Source organism: Gobius niger (genome assembly GCF_951799975.1).
Source record: "Gobius niger genome assembly, chromosome: 17".
NCBI classification, from domain to species: domain Eukaryota; kingdom Metazoa; phylum Chordata; class Actinopteri; order Gobiiformes; family Gobiidae; genus Gobius; species Gobius niger.
In genome coordinates, this window is record NC_136868.1 from 29,402,134 (window position 1) to 29,422,071 (window position 19,938).

Sequence of the window (19,938 nt, forward strand, 5' to 3'; positions counted from 1 at the left end):
TTTTTAAAGGCACTATAAGGAGTTTATACATATTCAAACTAAGTATTTTCCTCCTTCTACATGTTCCAGCCATGTCCTAATGTGTAGAATGAGCTCAGACCTGTTCACCACAACTTCCTCTAAAATCCTGCACTGTCACTCAAAACGTTTGTTCGGGTCTGAAGTGCCGTCATGCACGAGCTTAATATAGACACTGCACTTACGCACAAGACCTGAGGTGGCAGTAGTGAGCATAAAATGGCCAACTTGCATCTAGCCTCTTTAACACAATTTCATAAAAGTAAATGTACCTGTAGGCCACCGACTGTGCATGTAAATAAAATTTCAGTATTTCCAGTGCTGATGGCACTTCAGATGCTCTTGGAACAGCTGCAGCTTACAGCGCCAATATAAGTAAAAAACAGTGGTGCGGCTCATATTCTGGGGCGCTCAATAGTCCTTCACAACAGAACAAGTATTCATTCACTGTTTGTGGTGGCAAGTGATATACGTACAGAAAGAACCGCACTGGGCGGAGCTGGATGTGAACCAAGGACCTTCTGGATATGTGGGCAAATACTCTAACCACTGAGCCAGCGCTGCCTCAAGCTGACCAGAATAGAACTTTTCTAAACAAATCGTTTCTCCTTCAACGCATCTTCTTCTTCTTGATAAAACCTCATCAAAAACAATCCCAGAGCAGTATTTTTCTTCATTAACAGGTTTGACTTTTCCAGTTTACTATGATAATTGTTTTTCTACTTCTGAAGTGCTATGATCTGTATTTCCTGTTTTTTATTGTGCCATACAGGAGAACAGAACTGTCCTCCACATTTTTAAAGCCCATAACCCAGTACGGCTGTACCACAACATGTAACAATATCTCCTCTCAGAATGAAAACCAAGGACAACTGATTGACCGCATTTGTATGTGATCATAATGGCTACGTAAACAAATCAAGAACAAGGAGATCTTTATAAGGCCAAAGATCTGCTTCCACTCATAAATGACCACACTGAGAGGAAACCAAAAACGTTGTCTGTCACTTCTACACTCTGTGGTGTCAACAGTCAGTTGTTAGTCAGAGTCGCGTTAAGCTGCTCAAGACGTTAGAATTCTACCGCGGTTAGCATGTAGCATTTAGCCCCTGCACAGTAAACACATCCTCGGCTCACATCTATGAACCATTTTAAGAAAAAACACAGAAACGGCCAAGCTCTTACCTCTGTCACATGTTGTACAGGCTACATGAGCGGTGGCCAAACTTTAGTGTGCGAGTCAGTCTGGTGAAAATGTTAACTGAGTCTGTTTTGCAGAGTTTTTTACTTTATTTTGTCTTGGAACCATCAAACCAGCTCTTTCCCACAATAAAATGTTTGTTTTGGACGTATATTGTGTCTCGCGCCAATTCAACAAGAACCCTGAGGGCCACCATATGGGTCTGAGGGCCGCATTTGGGCCGCATTTGGCTCCTGGGCTGCACATTGGCACCCCCAGGCTAGATATTTAGAGATATTTAGAGATCACCCTCTTGGAGAAGTTTGTATGACTTGTAGCTCAGCTCAGTATCAGTGTTCTGGAGGGCAGGTGTTGCTACTTTTAAGTGGAGTCAGTAACGTGTAAGATCAGCTCTGCTCATCTGCATGACGTGTGCTATTTCTGGATGTAGCAGCTTGACTTCAGTCCGTGGAGATGCATGGCTTGATAAGATGTATCTCAGCCAGACATCACGTGACTGAAAGGTATGTAATTCCACTACTGCCTGCAGATGGCGCTCCAGGTCAATTTGAAATCCTGACCAGCCCAGTGTCTCGCTCTATAGTCTTTTCTGCACATAGAGTAGACATTATTAAAACATTCTATATGTAAAAAATCAAAGCTGAGGTGCCCAAAACACTGTTTTTAAGCCTTAATCATGCACATGTCCTCTTTAAATCTCCCCAATAGTCAATCATTTTTCCCTTCAAATATACAAAACATGCATTCACCCTCCACTGTTTACAATACCCCTCCATTCCATTGCAGAAATATTGCACATTTCATTTTACGGGACTGAAATTTGACAGTTTGGATGAGCTCGCTCTCCCTCTCACTCTCTCTCTCACAAAATTCAATCACGGCTGAGCTCTGGCCCGCGGCAGCTCAATGCGCCGACCCCGCCACGCTGGAAAATCGCCTTTTTCTATGTCATTCCACACACAGTCACACTTTCGCGCGGCGCACCGAAAAGATCAGATGTTTTTAACCCTTTGTGGGGGCACTTCTGAGGCCGTCATGGCTGCCGCGGTGTGTGTGCAGCAGCCACGGGCCCGCGGCGGCGGAGAGAGACGGGATTTCTGTACAGGCGTGGAGAAAATTACACGCAGACCTCAAAGGGTTAATGTGATGTGCTGACAAGGGAGAAAAGGAGCGATCACAGAGGGTTTGACAGAGAGGAAGTGGAGAGGGCTGAGTCTACGGAGGAGAGAAGTGGTCATGGGTTCGAGTACCGGCATGTATCAGCCTTATTAGCTGTTGTGTTGGTAAGTAATCATAGTCAATATTTGTACAGACCTTCCCGTTAAAGTGGAGATGTAAAAATATCGACAGGACTGGGTTGGTTGAGTTGAGGGCGCTTTTCGCTCAATCAATCAAAGTTTATTTCTAGAGTACTTTACAACGACACTTGGCGGACCAAAGTGCGTTCCATAAAACATCACTAAATGACATAAAATAGAAAAACACAGGTGTTCTGTTAAGTGAGTCTTTAGTCTGGACTTTAACAGTGGCAGGTCAGTGATGACTACAGCTCGACATGATGATTACCTTAGTTTAGGTGCTGCCACTTCAAAAGCACGATCGATCCACGGCCTGGACCAGAGCCTGGGCACATCCAAAAGCACACGAGGCTCTGCACGGGCGGTGGGTGGACAGAAGCTCGGACAGGTATGGGAGAGCAGGCCTATGTAGAGGAACATACTGAAATATGTTCTTACCCAAGTTTAGACGAGATGATACGTACCTGTCTGGTCTTTGTGCCCTCAGTCACACAAAAAGACCAAAGATGTTTGGCCTCTCCCAGTATATTCCTATGGCTCCAAACGTGGTGAAGTTAGAAGCTCCCACACTCTTCCACGGACACGCACAAAGACCAGACAGGCATGTATCAACTCGTCTAAGCTCAGGTAAGAACATATCTCAGTATGGAAAAACAGTGGCCTGTTCCTTTAACCCCCACCTGAACCGAGCACATTTTCTCCAGATTGGCTTTACCCAAATCTAAAAGCTTCTTGAAAAAAAGTGTTGTGACAGAAAAGCAACAAAAGAGCGACAATACACAAAAATGGAATCACGAAGAAGAAGCTAACATGCTAACAGGCAAAGCTAACTGCGGGCTAGCACACTTAAACAGTATTTACAGCTAAGTTTGAGTGAAAAAAAGGATCTCCATTGTGTAATTGGATATACAAGAGAGAGTACCCTCTCTCCCTTTGTCTTTTCTGTCAGTATAGTATTTACTGTCACGAACAAAAGCAAAAAACGCAACATGCTACGACACCTGCAGTGGCGCTTATGACCTCTAGGGGCATGAGTTAGTTAGTCCTGCTTTAACACTGAACTGGAGAAATTGTGCTCAGTTAAGGCGGGGGTTAAGAGGTTACATTCGTTTTGATCTGCAGAGTAGCTTCTTCTCATTCTTGTTCTTAGTCCATATTCAACAATCCCAAACAAGTCAAAGTCAAAGACACGCCAAATATCCACCAAATACATGTCAGAGTGCCGCTGCAGGAGAAGAAGAAACCGCCAAATGAAACTGGATTTCACACATGAATGAAGCAGAACACCATATCACTGCGGGTATGTTTTTGACAAGGGCCCAAAGCGATTACATGCAGTTTTCAAAAGTTCTAAATAAGATCTGCAGACCTGGAGATCAGGGCAAAAGGGGAGCGATTAAGTAAATGAACAATATGAAATGTTGTTATTAAGTTGACTTGTGTATTTGGTCATCATGACATGATTCACACAAGTATTCATTCCCATAAGTGCTTTTGTCCCTAAACCTGTTCAAGTATAATGAGAAAAAAACAAGTCATCTTTTTAAATCGTGTTGAAATTTCTTATCTACTGAAGCTGCATTCCCGGCTTTATATCCAGAATGTTCAAATGACAGGGTTGAACTCCTAAACTCTTTTCTAAAAAAGTAAAGCACTTCATTTGCCGTTTCATGTGGGGGAAAAAAAAATGTGGAAGTGCTAAGTGGAAAAAATCCAAAGATCCAAACACATGGTCACTTTTTAAAATGCAAACCCTGGAAAGTGCTCCTGTCACTTCCTTAACCCCGCTGACCCCCACCCCAGACCCCATCTCCACCCCTCGGGCCAGCAGTTCACCACGCCTTGGGGCCCGGGCTCCCATTGTGCGTCCTGTGCCACTTCTGTTTGGGGGCCATTGTGCGAGTCTAATCACCCGTGGGCCTCTCGTGCACCCTGCCCCCCCCTCCCGCCCTCCCCCCCTCGTGTCCCGTCACAGCCAGAGTGTGTGCGTGTGTTCTTGGACTCGGTCGGCCTGGGAAGTTCTAGTCTGTCTCCGGTCAGCTGTGGGTGCACGGTCTGTAAAGAGAGGCTGACAGCACCCGAGCACATGGCTAATCTGGGTAGTATACAAGGTAAACTACGCTGTTCAAATTTCTTGAGGTTCTTCTTACGACAATATGGACTTTTTCAAACTTCCAAATCCTTAAGGCGAGACAGGGCAGGTGAAAACATCGATGTTTCACCCAGTGGTCGATGGTGAGAGTTGTTGAATGAATGAACGGTCAGTCAGTCGTGCTTCTGTCAGTCCTCCCCAGGGGAAACTGGAGCTTACACCACCGAGTGTGGGTCAATGTAAAAATGGTCCTATGTAAAGCGCTTTATGACGTCTGTGAAAGTTGCTAGTTCCTTAATGTATTTGTTTTATTAGCTCTATTCGCACAGGATTAGAACGACCTCAGGTAAATGTCAGTATTACTGACGTCCTCGGCGTCTCTGATCCTGTGCAGATCTGCCATGTCAGTCATTTGGGAGGTCAAAATTCCACTGATTCTTACCTTGGTTATTCTGCAAACTCGGAGGTTAGACAGGCCAACATGGCGGCTCTGAGGGAAAGCTTGGATGCTTTTGGTGAAAAGTTTAGACGGAGGAGGCTGTTTCAGATAAAGGAAACAACTGTTTTATGAAAGCAGCAAAATCCCAGACGTGGCGCTGATGTCGTTTGTCATAGCGTGCGCTGTGCGGTAAGAAATAGCCTCTCGCTAAAGCAAAGTTCACGTAAACAAACCTGAGAGTAAGTGCTCGCATCACAAATGAATTAAAGGCTTGTTGTCATGATTCAGAGTTCATTATCTGTCCATTTCCGAAAAAATTACTGACATTGCTTATAAACATTACCTGACGTCCTGGAGTAATTTAAATTTGACTGACGTCCCCAGGTAATTGTAATCCCGTGCAAATAGGGCTAATGTCAGTATAAAAATGGATGAAACTCACCCTTTACGATGCTCATTTTCTGACGTTTTGTCCACTAGCGAGCCGGAGAGTTCCACAACATCACGGCGCTCCCATGTGTATTCATTCACAAATATTGACATGTTTGGTATCCACGTGTAGCACGAAAGGCGACCGTGATGACAGCCTCCTTTGTTGTTGTCGTACTGTGTGTTTTTGGATTCCCGTCACACAGACGTCTTAAGCGAACCCTCATGTGCGTAAGTAATATCTGTTGGGAGAAGGTGTGAGAGTGAAGGGTGAGAGCTGGCGTCCATAATCAGAGGTATCCAGTTTGCATTAATCCTCCAGAACCTCCTCCTTCATATACAGGTGTGCTCCAAATCCTATCAGCGCTGGACGGGAAAGAGCCGTATCTGTTTACAATGTACGACCTGTGAATCACCAGAGAGCAGCGTGGAGGATTTTGTAAATTGACATTTTTGGATTTTCCTTCTTTTTTTTTTTACACAAATAGTAATTGTATTATTTAGGTTCGACGTGTATCAGTGGCAGACTCCTTCATGGCAGAAAGCTTATTTAACCAAACCACTCTCGACTTCATTACTCCTCACATGGTGTGTCTACAATCTAAGAAGTAGAAGAAGAACTTTATTTATAAACACCTTTCATAGACACAGTCACAAAGCGCTTTACATGAGACAATTGTCCATTCACCCCATACTTGGTGGTGTTCACTTTCCCCTGGGGGAAACTGTCGCGACCCCACACATCTGCACTGCCATTCATTCACACACACACACCATTCATCCTGGCCCATTGTACATGTTTTTAGTGGTCGGGGAAACCGGAGAACCCAGAGGAAACCTACACAGACACATGGAAACTCACCGCGTGAAACAGTGACCGCCCACACCCATGTACTTGAATGGGAGTTGATGGCCAACTGTCTTGTGGCGGTCACGCTCGTCATCCACCTCTGCCCTCCACGTGGGGCTCAGTGAGAGCTTTCAAAAAATATATAATATGTTGTTGTTGCGACAGCGGCGATATTGTCTTTGCAAAAATAATGCAAACACTGCATATTCATGAACATATAAATATAAATATGCCAGCATTAGCCTATGGTTACTTTCTGTAATCCCTAGATCAAGAAAATACAAAGACACAGTGAACGACGATCATGACTGAAGATCATCCACAATTCAGCTCTTGAGACATGAAACTTAGAACAATCATCAGTGGTCTGTTCCACTTCAGCCGACATTTAAGTGTTTCATTAAATACTATGAATGTGGTACAGGGTCTTTTGTCAGCTGGGATGCTGTTCCACATCTCAGCCCCTTTCACCGATAGCACCTGTTGACTAAACACTGTGTGTCTATACAGCCTCTAGTGGAGGCTCTGCTTACTTTACCCGTTGAACTGGATTTGAACTTAATGAATTCATTCAGGGATGGTGGAGCGAGTCCATGCAAAAACTTATCACCTGAACATAAACCGAAAGACACAAACTCCACACAGAAAGGCAGTGGTCGCACACGGCCATCATCAAAACAAGGTTTTGGTGAAAAGTGATTTGGATTTGCTGTGTTTCGAAACCAATAAAAAGATGAAAAAGGTGTTTTTCTTTATTTTAAAGCAATCAAGATTTTCTCCCCCTAGACCTCTTTCCCTTTCAGCCCCCCAGACTCCTTACTGCAAACGGCGGTGTGAGACTAAACCAAAGTAATGGCGGTTTGATTAGCAAGCATGTAATGTACTTTGGCCCCCCAGGAGTGGTGCGGAGCGCAGGGGGCGGGCGCTCTACGGCTCCGGCAGGAAGGAGGTGTTGTTTGTGGGCTGCCCTCTCAGCAGGTCTCCCCCAACTCTACCATCCTCCACCTCTGCCCCCGTCCAACCCTTCCCTGAGCCCCGTGAGCTGCCCAACCATGAAGCACTCTCCTCCCAGTGCAGCGTTGTATCCAAACTACTGTTCAGGCCTATGGCTGTGATTTTAGCCGTATTCACATCGTAGACTAGCCTGGCTAAAGCCAGACTAAAATCACAAGTGATATTTACTGATATTACTGTAAATCACAAGTGATATTTAGTCTGGGGACCACCAATTCATTTTCAGTGATTCGAGTTCACACAGCAGCATGGCGTTAGCCAGGTTCATCGTAGACCTCATCTGCTCAAGGGTTTGCATTTTGATTAAAATGACTTATGCTCACATCACGATTCATTCTAACCTTTGAAATGCATGTCATGTAAATAAAGGAGTAGGCATACAAACACACTTTCATTGCCTTGCCTAGGCTCTTGTTTCGTTATTACATTATTATCATTAAAATTCACATTTTGTATATTTTTGTTTTAACCACACAGTTTTTGAGTAAACCTCTTCACTTTGCTTGTTTCTTCTTCTACTGTTGAAGCAAAAACATAAACTTGCAAAACTTTTCTCCACATTTTTAAAGCCAATGTCAGATTCGACACGGGATCCGTTCAGAGCTGCTCTGTATTCACCACAGCAGCAAGTCATTCCCACTGCAGCCTGTGGGGGGAGCTCCAGGCAAACTCCTCACCCGCCCTGGCCCCTGCACTTCACACCAACTGTCTATTCCTTATCATACACCAATGCTCAGGCACCAGCCACATAATATGCATGATATGACCACTTTAAAGCTACACCCAATAAAAAGAACAGTGTTTGCTTTGAGCGGCTCACCTCTCTTTGGACCAGACTTTACTGGGAGGGGGGACGTCTCCAGTTTGTCTTCAAATAAAGTTTGAGATTTAAACTGGTGTATGATTAGCCACGGCAAAAGTAGCATTTTCTGTGTCCAGCTGGTCATTATAGGAGCATGTTTTGTAATACTGGCTAAAGTGTCACCCAAAATGTCACCTAGGGCCAGATCTTGTGCTTCATAGCGCAGGCTGTAGAGCAGACGAGTGCGCAGACGGGTGGCTGTGGAGGAGTTGCAGAGATATGCAGTAAAACTGTAGCTTTTTGGAACTTTTGAGCTACAGCTGCAAGATTCTGGGAGCGGCTGAATTGAAAAAAAATAATAATACACTGACACACGTTGGAAATGTCTCCTAAAAACTCAGATTAGACCTGGTGTTGTGGCACTCGAAGGCCTGTGTGGTTTATTTATGGAAAACTGTGTGTGTTGATCTACTGTAAAGTAAGCCAGACAGACTTTTCAAGGCAATTTCGCTTTTGTTTTCAATTCGATGTCGTTTCTAAGGAAGAAGACAAGGCAGCGCGATGTAAAGAGGAACATAATGTGAAGGTTGCCATAGAAGAGCAGCTCCGTTTGCTGCTTTTAATGAACCACGCCTCAGTCGGCCTCTTTGTCTTGAATAACGCCCTCTCCCGAGTGGCGCAGCCTTTAGCGCAAAACCTGCGCCACACGCAAGATCACGCGTGTACCATGTTGTGTTTAGAGTTGCGCACGGACTGCGCCAGTCACAAGATCTGGCCCCTCGTGTGCCCTTAAGTTCTAAGATTATTGTGGAAACAATCTATAAGACTGAATTGTGTATGCCCTTTCACAGAGCGAGGTCAAAGAGCACTTCATAAGTAAACTTGCATTGGAAAAATAGAGGTATCGAAAGCAGGAACCGAAAAAACATTATTTCTTTAGAGACGAAGTCCAGGAGCAGCATTCAAGGAAGTTACATGGTTGTTTCAGTTCAAAGAAATGATACAAAAAAAATATCTATATATATATATTAGGCATAAACTAACAGTATTGTTTAGTTTTCTGGTTCTATGATCAATTTTAAAAACATATTTTGGTGTTGTTTTTAATCTGTAAAGCACTTTGCACTACAATTCTGTATGAAAAGCGCTCTTGAAGTAAAGTTTTGATTGATTGATAGTAAGGGTAAAAAGTATCATTCATGCATCACTATCAAAACTCCCAAGTCCCGGTATGGATTTTTTAATGACACCCAGCCCTTTCAAAAGGAATCATTCAATATGTAATGCAGCCACACCTGCCCTGGTGTAGACGCTCAATACTCACGCACCACATTCACCCAGAGACGAGGAAATAAAAGAACTGTTTTGGGACAGTCATCCACTCCACACGGGGGGGTGGAGGCCTCTGTACATTCACACATCGGCAAAGTGGGATGAAGTGTGTCTGCACCTGACATCGGCATCGGTCTCCAGTAGATGGGACAGTGGAGCATGGTTGGGCGTGGGTGGGTGAAGGGGGGGTGAGGGTTGGAGGTCAGAGGCAGGAAGACCCCCCCCTCTCCCCGCACTCCTCTCCTCGGGTAAACTAACAAGCTGCAGTCTGCACGCAGGAAGCTGTTTGTGCACACAGACAATGGCGGTTTATTTGCATCCAGCCGGGAAGAGTGGCTCGTGGGCCGCGCGCAGGTTTAAGGGGTTAAAGGCTACGCTAAATGTTGAGGTAGCACCCACCGGGATTAGCACCGCTCCACACTTTCTGTCTCGGTACAAAAGATGCAGGTCAATCATACACAAACAAATCCGTGTTGCCATCGTGCTTTAAATAAGCCAAATGTATCCATTTGCGATTTCAATTACTTTGGTCCATTCAATAACTAAGCACCTCGTATATCCGGAAAAAAATTGACTTTTTCCAGCTTTTAATAAAGTTCTCTGAATATCCTCCACAGAAGCTTGGAGTGGTATTTCATTGAACTGCCACATATCCTGCATATTCAGTCGGTTCTGTCTTCCACACAAAACAGTTTTTACTCCTATTCAGAGAGGTATGTCCAAATTCAGAGAGGTATGTGCACATTTGTTTTATAGTTTGACGGAAGAACATTTTTATTGGATGCTGAGCCATTGGTAAGGTGATATTTTGCGTGTACATTTACTACATACTTGTGTTGAGCTGCGTTCTTTATAGTTTTTGTAGTTCTACCAAAGCATTACAAAGGAACCTTCTGGATACATACGCTCAAGGTTATAAACTCATTATAAATGAATAGACTTCGATGTAGTTTGTATGCAGCGTGGTACTTTGTCATATGTGTTATTCATTATGGTAGTATTGATTCATACTGTATTGCCCACTAACGATTATGGATTCATCTGCAGATTATTTTTCATGATTAATCGCTAAGCTGTGATGCATTCAAATTGTAAACTTTGTCCCACGTAAAGTTATGGTGGTGCCCCTTTTGGACGTGTTGATACACTTAAAGTGAATGTTTGTCAGAGGCACTGCTCAAAGCTGAACATGAACATTCCTCTTTTGAAAGCTAAGAACCTTGGACTGGAGGCTGCACTGCGGCACTGGCCGGGAGGTTATCGAGGACAGGACCTGGGATTGAGGAAGTGAGAGAGAGTCCTTTTGTGTTTATTTCCAAACTGGTTTTAAGTAGACACAGACAGACAATAATAATGATGAAATCTACGATGTACAAACAACTACATAGCCGAACTTTAAAAACAATGTTGACGTTATTATGACCTAAACGTCAGACTCAGGGTCAGAGGGAGAATCTGCGCAGCTCAGATTTCATTCAGTTTGTTGATAACATTTGCTACAATGTAAATGTCCTGGATGACTGAGAGCTTACAAACATTAATAACTACTTACTACAGTTAATGCTTAACTCATAATAGATAGTTCTTCACATACTTCACATTGTTCTGAAGTTATTAAGTGTCACTCACACTTAACATTGAATTCATCATCAACAATTCATTAGTTAAAGCAGTACTAAGTAACTCTTGCCCCTAGAGGCCATAAGCGCAACTGCAGGTGTCGTAGCATGTTGCAATTTTTTTACTTATTAATTGTCCGTGAGAGTAAATACTACGCTGACAGAAAAGACGAAGGGAGAGAGAGATATTGTACATCAAAGTACACAATGGAGATCATATTTTTCTCTCTAACTTGGCTGTAAGTGGTGCTAGCCCACAGTTAGCTATAGATACAGACGGCATCTCGTCTTAGAAGGGGGCGTGGCTTCGCCAAGGGGGAAAATAGAATTTTTAGAGAAACACAATTTTCCACTCTTTTTTGCCATTTTCTGGTGGAATATGAACTTATTTATCACATAAATAAAGTCAAGTGTAAATCGGGCCCATTTGGATATTTTCTCACAGCAGATTGTTCAGTAGAAGTGAAAAAAGGCAGTCGTAGCTAACGCTAGTTAACCGCTAGCATTAACCCGATGCCAACATGTAGCATCATGTTAGCATTCTCCGTTATTTATGTTATTTATGTATTTATGGGCTGGTGAACCATTTTGCTCCTCTCCATGTCTTTGTATCTTTGTATTTGTTCAAGTAGTTTTTGAATAATTAGAGAAAGTTTAGATCATTCTCCAAATTGTTTTCCCCCGAAACTGTTTTCAAACATGACCATATATGGGCGATTCCAGAGATGCCATCTGTATCTATGCCCGTTAGCCTGTTAGCTTCTTCTTTGTGATTCCATTAGTGTGTATTGGTGGCTCCGGTCCGGTGGCAGTCAAGTTACAATTGTGGTTTTCTGGCCAGAGACACTAGGGGGAGATGAAAGACCCCCCAATCATCCCTTTAGCACTTGTATTACCCCCAGAGGGAATACGAAAATGATGTATTAAGGTAAACAAGTTATTTAATACTGCTGTAACTCATCATTTATTAATCTCTTAAACCAAGCACATTTTCTCCAGTTTGCAGTTTTCTCCATTACACAGATTTAAAAGCTTCTTGAGAAAATGTCAAAATCGCGCCGAAAACATAACAAAAAGAAGTGACAAAAAAGCGACACAAAAACGTGACGGAAAAGCAACAATAACACAATAAAAAAACTTTCTGAACCCACCGTGCATTACTTTAACTCCTACTCGACGCTAATGTCTCCAAGAGTACATATAAATCCTCAGCCGGTCCTCTCACCCCTCCTCTCTGTCGCTCTCTCCCCTCTGTCGCCGCCCTGCTGTCGGCCCGTCGCTCCTCCGCCGCACTAATGCGTGGAGACACCTGCCAAGCCCGCTGCACCTCAGCGCTGGGCCTAATCACTGCAGACCCCTGACGCGCCCCGCTCTAAACCTGCGAAACCAAACAGGCCCTGCATGTGGGAGCTGTCCGAGCGCCTCGGCCGCCTGTGTCAGGCAGAAGGGGACAAAAACCCCTGAGGCTAAGTGGATTTACCCCGCGGTCCCGACGTAAGCCCCGAAAGTCAGCCATGGACGCCGGGCTAATGCAGCTTTTAGCACATGGGATGTTTAAGGAGCCTTTCAGGTTAGCAGATGAGGATTTAGAAAGGGAAATGAGTTAGCGTTAGACATATGCCATACAGGTGCACTTCAGCTTTAAAGGTCCAAGAACAGTTCATTTGTTAAAACACATTAGGAGACAAACTTGATCTTTTTGAAGTGGACATACTAGCATTATTGTGACGTATAAACCTGCTTTAGGACACCTTCATTTTTCACATTTCCAAACACAAACTGTTTGTGTTTGAAAAAGAGGCTTCGACAGAATGGACTGTGTTGGTCTTTATCTCGATATAAATCTGGAGCGCCTTCTGTGGGCAGCTGGAGGAACTGTCAATATTCAAAACCTTATACGAGCTGTTGTTTTTGCTAATGATGTTGCTAACAGATTGATAGTGCCGTAATAAAAAGCACTTTGAGGTCAGAATGGGTCTAGTGATGATTGTTTTTTTCTTTGTCAACACCCACAAATGGTGACCGTGAGTGGGAAAACAACAACTCTTTCAGCGACTGCTCCACAGCTGCAACAAACACATTATTACACATTATGGATATATTTTCTTCCAAATAAAGATACAGAGAAGTGAAGAGGGACGAAGTGGTTCAACGGCCGATAAATACATACAAATAACGACGAATGAAAACCCAAATACTCGGGTTAGCTTCATGCTAAAAGGTAACGGCTAGCTTTGAGCGCCAGTTTGTCACTTCGACTGGACAATCTGCTTCATTAACTTGAATTTATTTTCGATTTAGCTTTATTTATGTGAGCTAAATATGCTCATAGTCGGTCAGGAAACGTCTAGAAAGAGTGACAAATTGTGACTTCCATAACAAGCTTCATTCCCCCTGCACCTGCCACTCACCTTATCCGAATAAGTGATTATGAAGGAAAGGCTAAATGATATTATGCTAGTCATGCTGCATAGGAAGCAATAAACATACCCTGCAAAACATGTGCAGTAGCACCTTCTACCTGTTCAATGGTCACATACACTTGATGTGTAATTTGTTGGATCTTTTCCGATGGAACACACTCGGTCTTCAAGAAACTGTACTTCGTACTTGCCGCTGAAGTAAAACATTTCCCTCAGCATCCAGATGTGTAGAAACTGAAAGCTTTTCCCTGTATATAATCCGACAGAATCAGAAATGGTTTTATTGCCATCGTCAGTGAAAAGGTTCACAAACTTGGACCTTGGAGTACTCATGCAACATGAAACATAAACTTTGATAAATAATAAACTATAAAAACTTCAAGGGCATGCATGAAGAAGATTCAAAATAAAATACGATAAAAACAACATTATGTTGCGGACATGATGTTATATTTATTATTCATCTATGTCATGGCACAAACTCATCAGCAAACTCCAATCATCTCAACGACCCGTTTCACTGAAGGAATTTTCAAGGGATCTGCAAGACTTTCTCCGTATTGTGCCACCAAGTCCTCTTTGTTGCTGCTTAGCGTTTCCACACAAATAACTTCAAATGAGCAATTGTCCATCGTCAACAGCGTGACTCATCTCTGCATCCACCACCTGAGCCTCTCACTCAGTTTAGTCAGTTTTGAACATCATACAAACATATAACAAATCATTTAAACTACATTTATCTGCACTCTCTCGTCTCTGCGCTGTCAAATCATACTTCTAAATCTTCCCATCAGTCATTCTGCCAATTGAGATTTCCATTTCGCTTATTTATAGTCTATAGCGTGGGCCTATATAGTGAATGAGGGGTTCGGGACTAAGAAGATGTGTTGTTGCCTGTTTCCATAACACAACAAAATCCAGGATTGAAAACCACATGAATGAAGACACTACTCCCAGTATGTTTTACATTCTAACATTCTAACTTGCTTCCCAAAAAAACACAGAAAAAATGATTAGCTAATTGCAACTATTCCAATTGTGATTTCAATTTGATTGCAATTAATTGTGCGGGCCCACTTCCGATAAACGCACGTAAAAATATTTCTACAGTGAATTAGCATGTGCCTGCCCTCACGTGTGCTCGGGCTGTGACTATCGGCCCATCTGAAAGAGCCCCCCAAAATGGCCCTGTCTCATTAAGCACGCCTGTTTGACAATTTAAATATAAATGAATCTAATTTAGAACGCTCTGCTCGACCAAGGCTCCCATTTAGAGCCAATCTAAAATTAATGATGACATGAGGAGCGGCGCAGAGGAGAGGCCACGCACACGCCGACCCAGCGACGGGCCAATATACGCACTGGAATCTCAATAAGGCGCAGACCTCAGAAATCAGGATGAGAGCACATGAGCGGTGAGTTACCATTTCACCAGGACAGAGGTTTTTGCTGAAAACTAAAATAAAATGAGCAAACATTTCACAGGTTCTTGTTGTTTCATTTTCCTTATTCAACATAAGAGGTAAACGTTCTGTCACTGTGCAGCCGTACTGTATATATGGGCCGCGGCGCTCGATCGTTACGTATAAGGACAGTTAGCAACCAGGCTAGTCTCATCAGCGTTAGCCTCTTCAATGTGTCCTTCCTATAGCCGTTAGCATTTAGCCATCAAACATCGCATTCATGAACGTTTTCAGCTGTTGCCAACCCATAGTTAGAAATAATTGTGGGTGATGATGGGGTATTATGTTTTTATCGGGCACATAGGACCATTCTATAGCATGCTCAAATAACTATGCTACCCAAAATTGTCCGGAAAATGCAGCAAATGTCAAAATCAACTTAAAAGAATTTTCCCTCATAGCAGCACTGTTCCTGACGCTGTGATTTGTCCTCTGTCTCTTTAAGAAACTCCGTGCCTGTCGCCCATGAGCACTCCCCCTTCAGTGCGTTGTTGTTTTTTCTTCTTTTTTTATGCTTATATAAATGAGTGCAGACAACATAAGCCAGGGGTTTCCTACAGAAGTGTTTCAAATAGATAAATTAAAAGCTAAGTCTACAGGGGGGTGCTGTGGGCTGAACTGAGGAAGAGAACATGGGCGAGAAAACAGAAGGAAACTGGCTGCTGGCAGGAGATTCAAATATTACTCAAAAAAACATGAGGAGGCATGTTTTTCAGGAGGGAATGACCACTAGCATGATTTACATTAACGTGTAATGTTCAGACCTTTGAGATTTTTCTTCAGATACAAATTCTACAAGTGGCCCCTGAGCAATATCAGGGTTTCTACAGGAGGCAGCAAATCAAGTTGAATGCTTTTTAATGCCATTTTAATGCCCAAATACTACATTTTTAATGCCACAAACGCAAAACATCTGGGCATGTTTCATTTTGTAAGATCTGTTGTAAACGTTCAATCAAACAGGGGAATGAGGGGGATTTTGACATTCAAAACACAAATTGGACACGACGGGAAACTTTTGAGAGTGTCTAAAACTTCAGTTAATACTGCAGCTGACTTTGTCTTGGACTTGTTTTTTTGTGTTGTTCAGCAATGTCATTGAGTGGGTTCTGTCTCAAAGGGCCTCCCGCGGGAGGTGTTCCAGGCATGTCCTAGTGGGACGAGGCCTTGTGGAAGACCCAGGACACGCTGGTGGGACTATGTCTCCGAGCTGGTCTGGTGTCGCCTCGGGGTCCCCACAGAACAGCAGTTTGGGCATCTCTGCTGAGACTGCTGCCCCCACGACCCGGCCCCGGATAAAGCGGAAGAAAATGGATGGATGGATGGATAGATTTAATCCCAGTTTGAATCCAATTGAATGACTTTTAATGACTTTTAAGGCCTTAATTTTGAATCATCAGAAACCTTGTAAATGCTTAATTACAGTCTTTTTTCTACTAAACCTTCTCTTATAACGTGTCATACCTCACCATACTTTAATATAGGGCCTGGCTTCACCATTCATCTGTAAGGGAATAGAACGCTCAGTTAAACAGGTCTGAGAGGCTGCTGGCGAACAGAAGAGTGCATTTGTAATTAGGAACAGGCTCTGGTAGATGGATTGGACGGACATCGAGAGAGAGATATAACTTCGCAGAGGTTGTTAGCGCCTTTCGATCAACTGAAGTTAAAGCTAGCTTAAGTGCTTAAGTGCCAAAATAAAAAACATTGAACTCATTCAAGCAGGATGTGTTACTTTAACCCTTCAGCAGCTACTTTTAGCCTTACCTTTTTCCACACAACGCAGAATTTATTTGAGCACAATCTGACGTGTTTCAACATACTTTAATATCCCAGGGGGATATTTGCAGATTCCAAATCACCACGGAAAGATTACACTAACAAAACCACCTCGTTTTGCCGGTGTTTACTTTTTTCCGCCGCCTCATTTTGTAGCCATTTAAGCTAGCGCTCCGTTTGCCTCACAGTGGTGTCGTCCCCGTCTCGGCGTGTGTCGGCCGCGTTACCGTGCGCGCCAAAGTGGACTTTACAGGTATCTGAGTGCTCGCGGTAAACCAGCAGCAGGCCGCTTTTCCCCAACACAAACCCACAATTTTGAAAGCGTCGCAAAACAGCGGCGCGGCACCTTGTGAAGAGGACCACCACTGCTCCAACCAAAACAAATAAAAACCACACACAGCAAGGAGCAGCTATTAAAACAAACACGCTCGGAGAGATGCTCAAATGTCGAAAGTTACTTCAGGATAATTCAGTTTTACAGCACAATAACAAACTGTAAGCCATTGTGGTGGGGATAGAGGACACCCATCATAATAACAGCAAGTACAGACCAGGGATATTAATATAGCTGGATATAAAAGACGTTTTGAGCCGATGGTAAAAGCTTTCAAAACATGGGAATTATCTGAGGACCTCGGAGTGTGCCAAACTGTGCTAAAGGTAAAAATCTAAGGCATTTGCAAATCCGCACGGGCATAGAAACATGTGTCCTCGGACTTCTCTTTAGTTTGAGGTGCCAAGGTAAATCCTGTTCCAAACAGGCTTATGGAAGGCTGAATCTGTCACTCCAAAATCAAACAATTTTCAGCATTTAAAATGTCAAAAAGAATCAGAGTAAATGCACAACATAGTCGGGGGTATTGTTACTGGCAGCGCCGCCGTCCTGTCGTCAAGCTGCAGGTTGAATGAAGCTGTATGGGATGGTTAAGAGATTTTGTCATTCATTATGATGAAGAAATGTTAGATTTGAATAAAAGTTGCTGACAAAGCATGCTGTTCTTCAGTTTGTAGCATTGTGTAAAAACAAAGTGACCGTCTGCATCTAAAGTAGCGAGAAATGACTTTGAGCCATGTCGTCTGTCCGTTGTCCGAAAGGGGGAAGAAACTGGTCCTCCAGATGTGACCGTCTGTACCACTGTTTCCTTGACTTTTTAAGCAGCTGGAGAATTCACCCTGTGCTTTGGCAGTTCCACAAAGGTTTTCTCCATTTCTTTAGAAGCTTTATGAGGGAAATTTGATTAGAGACTTATGTATCACGTCATATACCGTTCATATATATAAGTCACATTTATAAATTTGTACACCGCTTTACAAACCTCAATGTCTATGTCAACTTTATTGATATAGCACATTTAAAAACAGCTACATCTGCCCAAAGTGCTGTACACCAAACATTATACACCGCGTTACAAATTATTATGCACATTTTATTTCACTGCCATAGAGGTAAAGTCTCAGGGCTCTTTGAATCACTGACATCAATCTCAGACGCCTGTGATGATTAGTTGTCAGGTAAACCCAGTTAAGAGAAAAACTACTGAAAAAGGGTGTTCCACTTTATTATGCAGATCATCATTTTCAAGCAATATGGGAAAGAAAAAGGGTCTCTCTGCTGATGAAAAGCGTGAAATAGTTGAATGCCTTGGTCTAGGTATGAAAACCTTCGATATTTCACGAAAGATTAAAGCGTAATCATCGTACTGATAAGAGATTTGTGGCTGATTCAGAGCGCACATGGGTTTGTGCAGATAAAGGCACAATGGACGGTTTCTGCCAGACAAACACATCAGATTAAGAGAACAGCTGCTACAAAGCAGCAAACAGGTATTTGAAGCTGCTGGTGCCTCTGGATTCTCCTGAACATCAAGGTGTAGGACCCTCCAGAGGCTGCAGTTGTGCATAAACCTTCTATCCGGCCTCCAATAAATTGTTCATTAAATGCTCACGAGCAGAAACGGCTGCAGTGGCTCAGAAATACAGACTAATTTTCAAACAGTCTAGTGGTCAGATCAATGGAGTAGTGGATGGTTGGTGAATGGCCACCATGTCTCAGCAAGGCTGTGACGTTAGTAAGGAGGGGGCGGAGTCATGTTTTGGGCCAGAATTATGGGCTGGCCGGCCACTTTAGGCTCCCTGAAAGTGCGAAAATGACCTCTGTTATGTGAAGTTTCTGAATGACCACTTTCTTCTATGGTACAAAAAGAAGAACTGTGCTTTCCCTAACACGATCATCTTCATGCACGACAACGCACCATGTCATGCTGTAAAGAATACCTCTGCATCACGTGTGCGTTTTAATCGACAGGAGAGTTGGCCGGTCCTGTCGCATAGTGGAAAAAATTCCAGGCGCCGCTATGTTGCAGATCAAGCTCAGGGAATCACTCGGCCCAAACAAACAGGAAGGAACATGCGGCAGCAAAAGAAGAGCATCTGGTGATTTGAAGTGTAAAATCATCTACGAACGTGCGCTAACTCGTCAATGGGCAAAACAGAAACATTCAAGAAGAAGCAACAGAAAACAACGTTTGGGGGAAGCAGAGGAAGAGTCTGGACAACCAACACTGGCATCAGCCAAACCACCGTGTGATTTCAGGTGTTGACTCTGAACATTTGAACAAGCTGAAGAATTTTTAGCCGCAAAAACGTACATTTCCAAAACATACAAAGTTTGGCCGTCACCACAAACCTCGCCCACTACCTCAACCCCCCACCGTCCCAACCCGAGTCGCCTCATCAATAAAAAAGCGCTTTACAGCTGTACGTCTCCCCCGGCAACGCCCCCCCTCCTGACAACAAGCCCCTCTCCCCCAGTCGGTATCTGGCTGTTTGGAATCCAAGTGCCCGGCGTTTTAAGGCAGAGGAATGCTATTGTTGTGGCCACAGCTGCACCATCACCAGCAGCACTGCCACTCGGCCCAGGACCTATGGGTGTTAGGGGGGGAGAGACAGACGCACGGGTGGATGGGTTGGTGGGAGGAGTCTAAGTAGCAAAAAAAAAAACTTTACGCCAATCCAGGACAATGCAGATGGCAGTTAACAGCTAGTTGGCACATTCTTCTAACGTCTAGTTTTTGCCTGTACCTGGGGCGTCCAAACTGTTTTCATCAGAGGCAATAAGACAATAGTAATGTTACTAGTGACTAAACTTGCAGGAAAAATAAACCGTCTTTGGTGATGCA

The 19,938-nt window shown here is 43.5% G+C and overlaps 1 long non-coding RNA gene across 4 annotated transcripts in view; it reads right to left on the reverse strand.

The window, feature by feature from the left end:
- LOC306977142 overlaps nucleotides 1-19,938 on the reverse strand; it is a 133,404-nt gene that overhangs the window by 1,523 nt on the left and 111,943 nt on the right. The window lies entirely within an intron of this gene.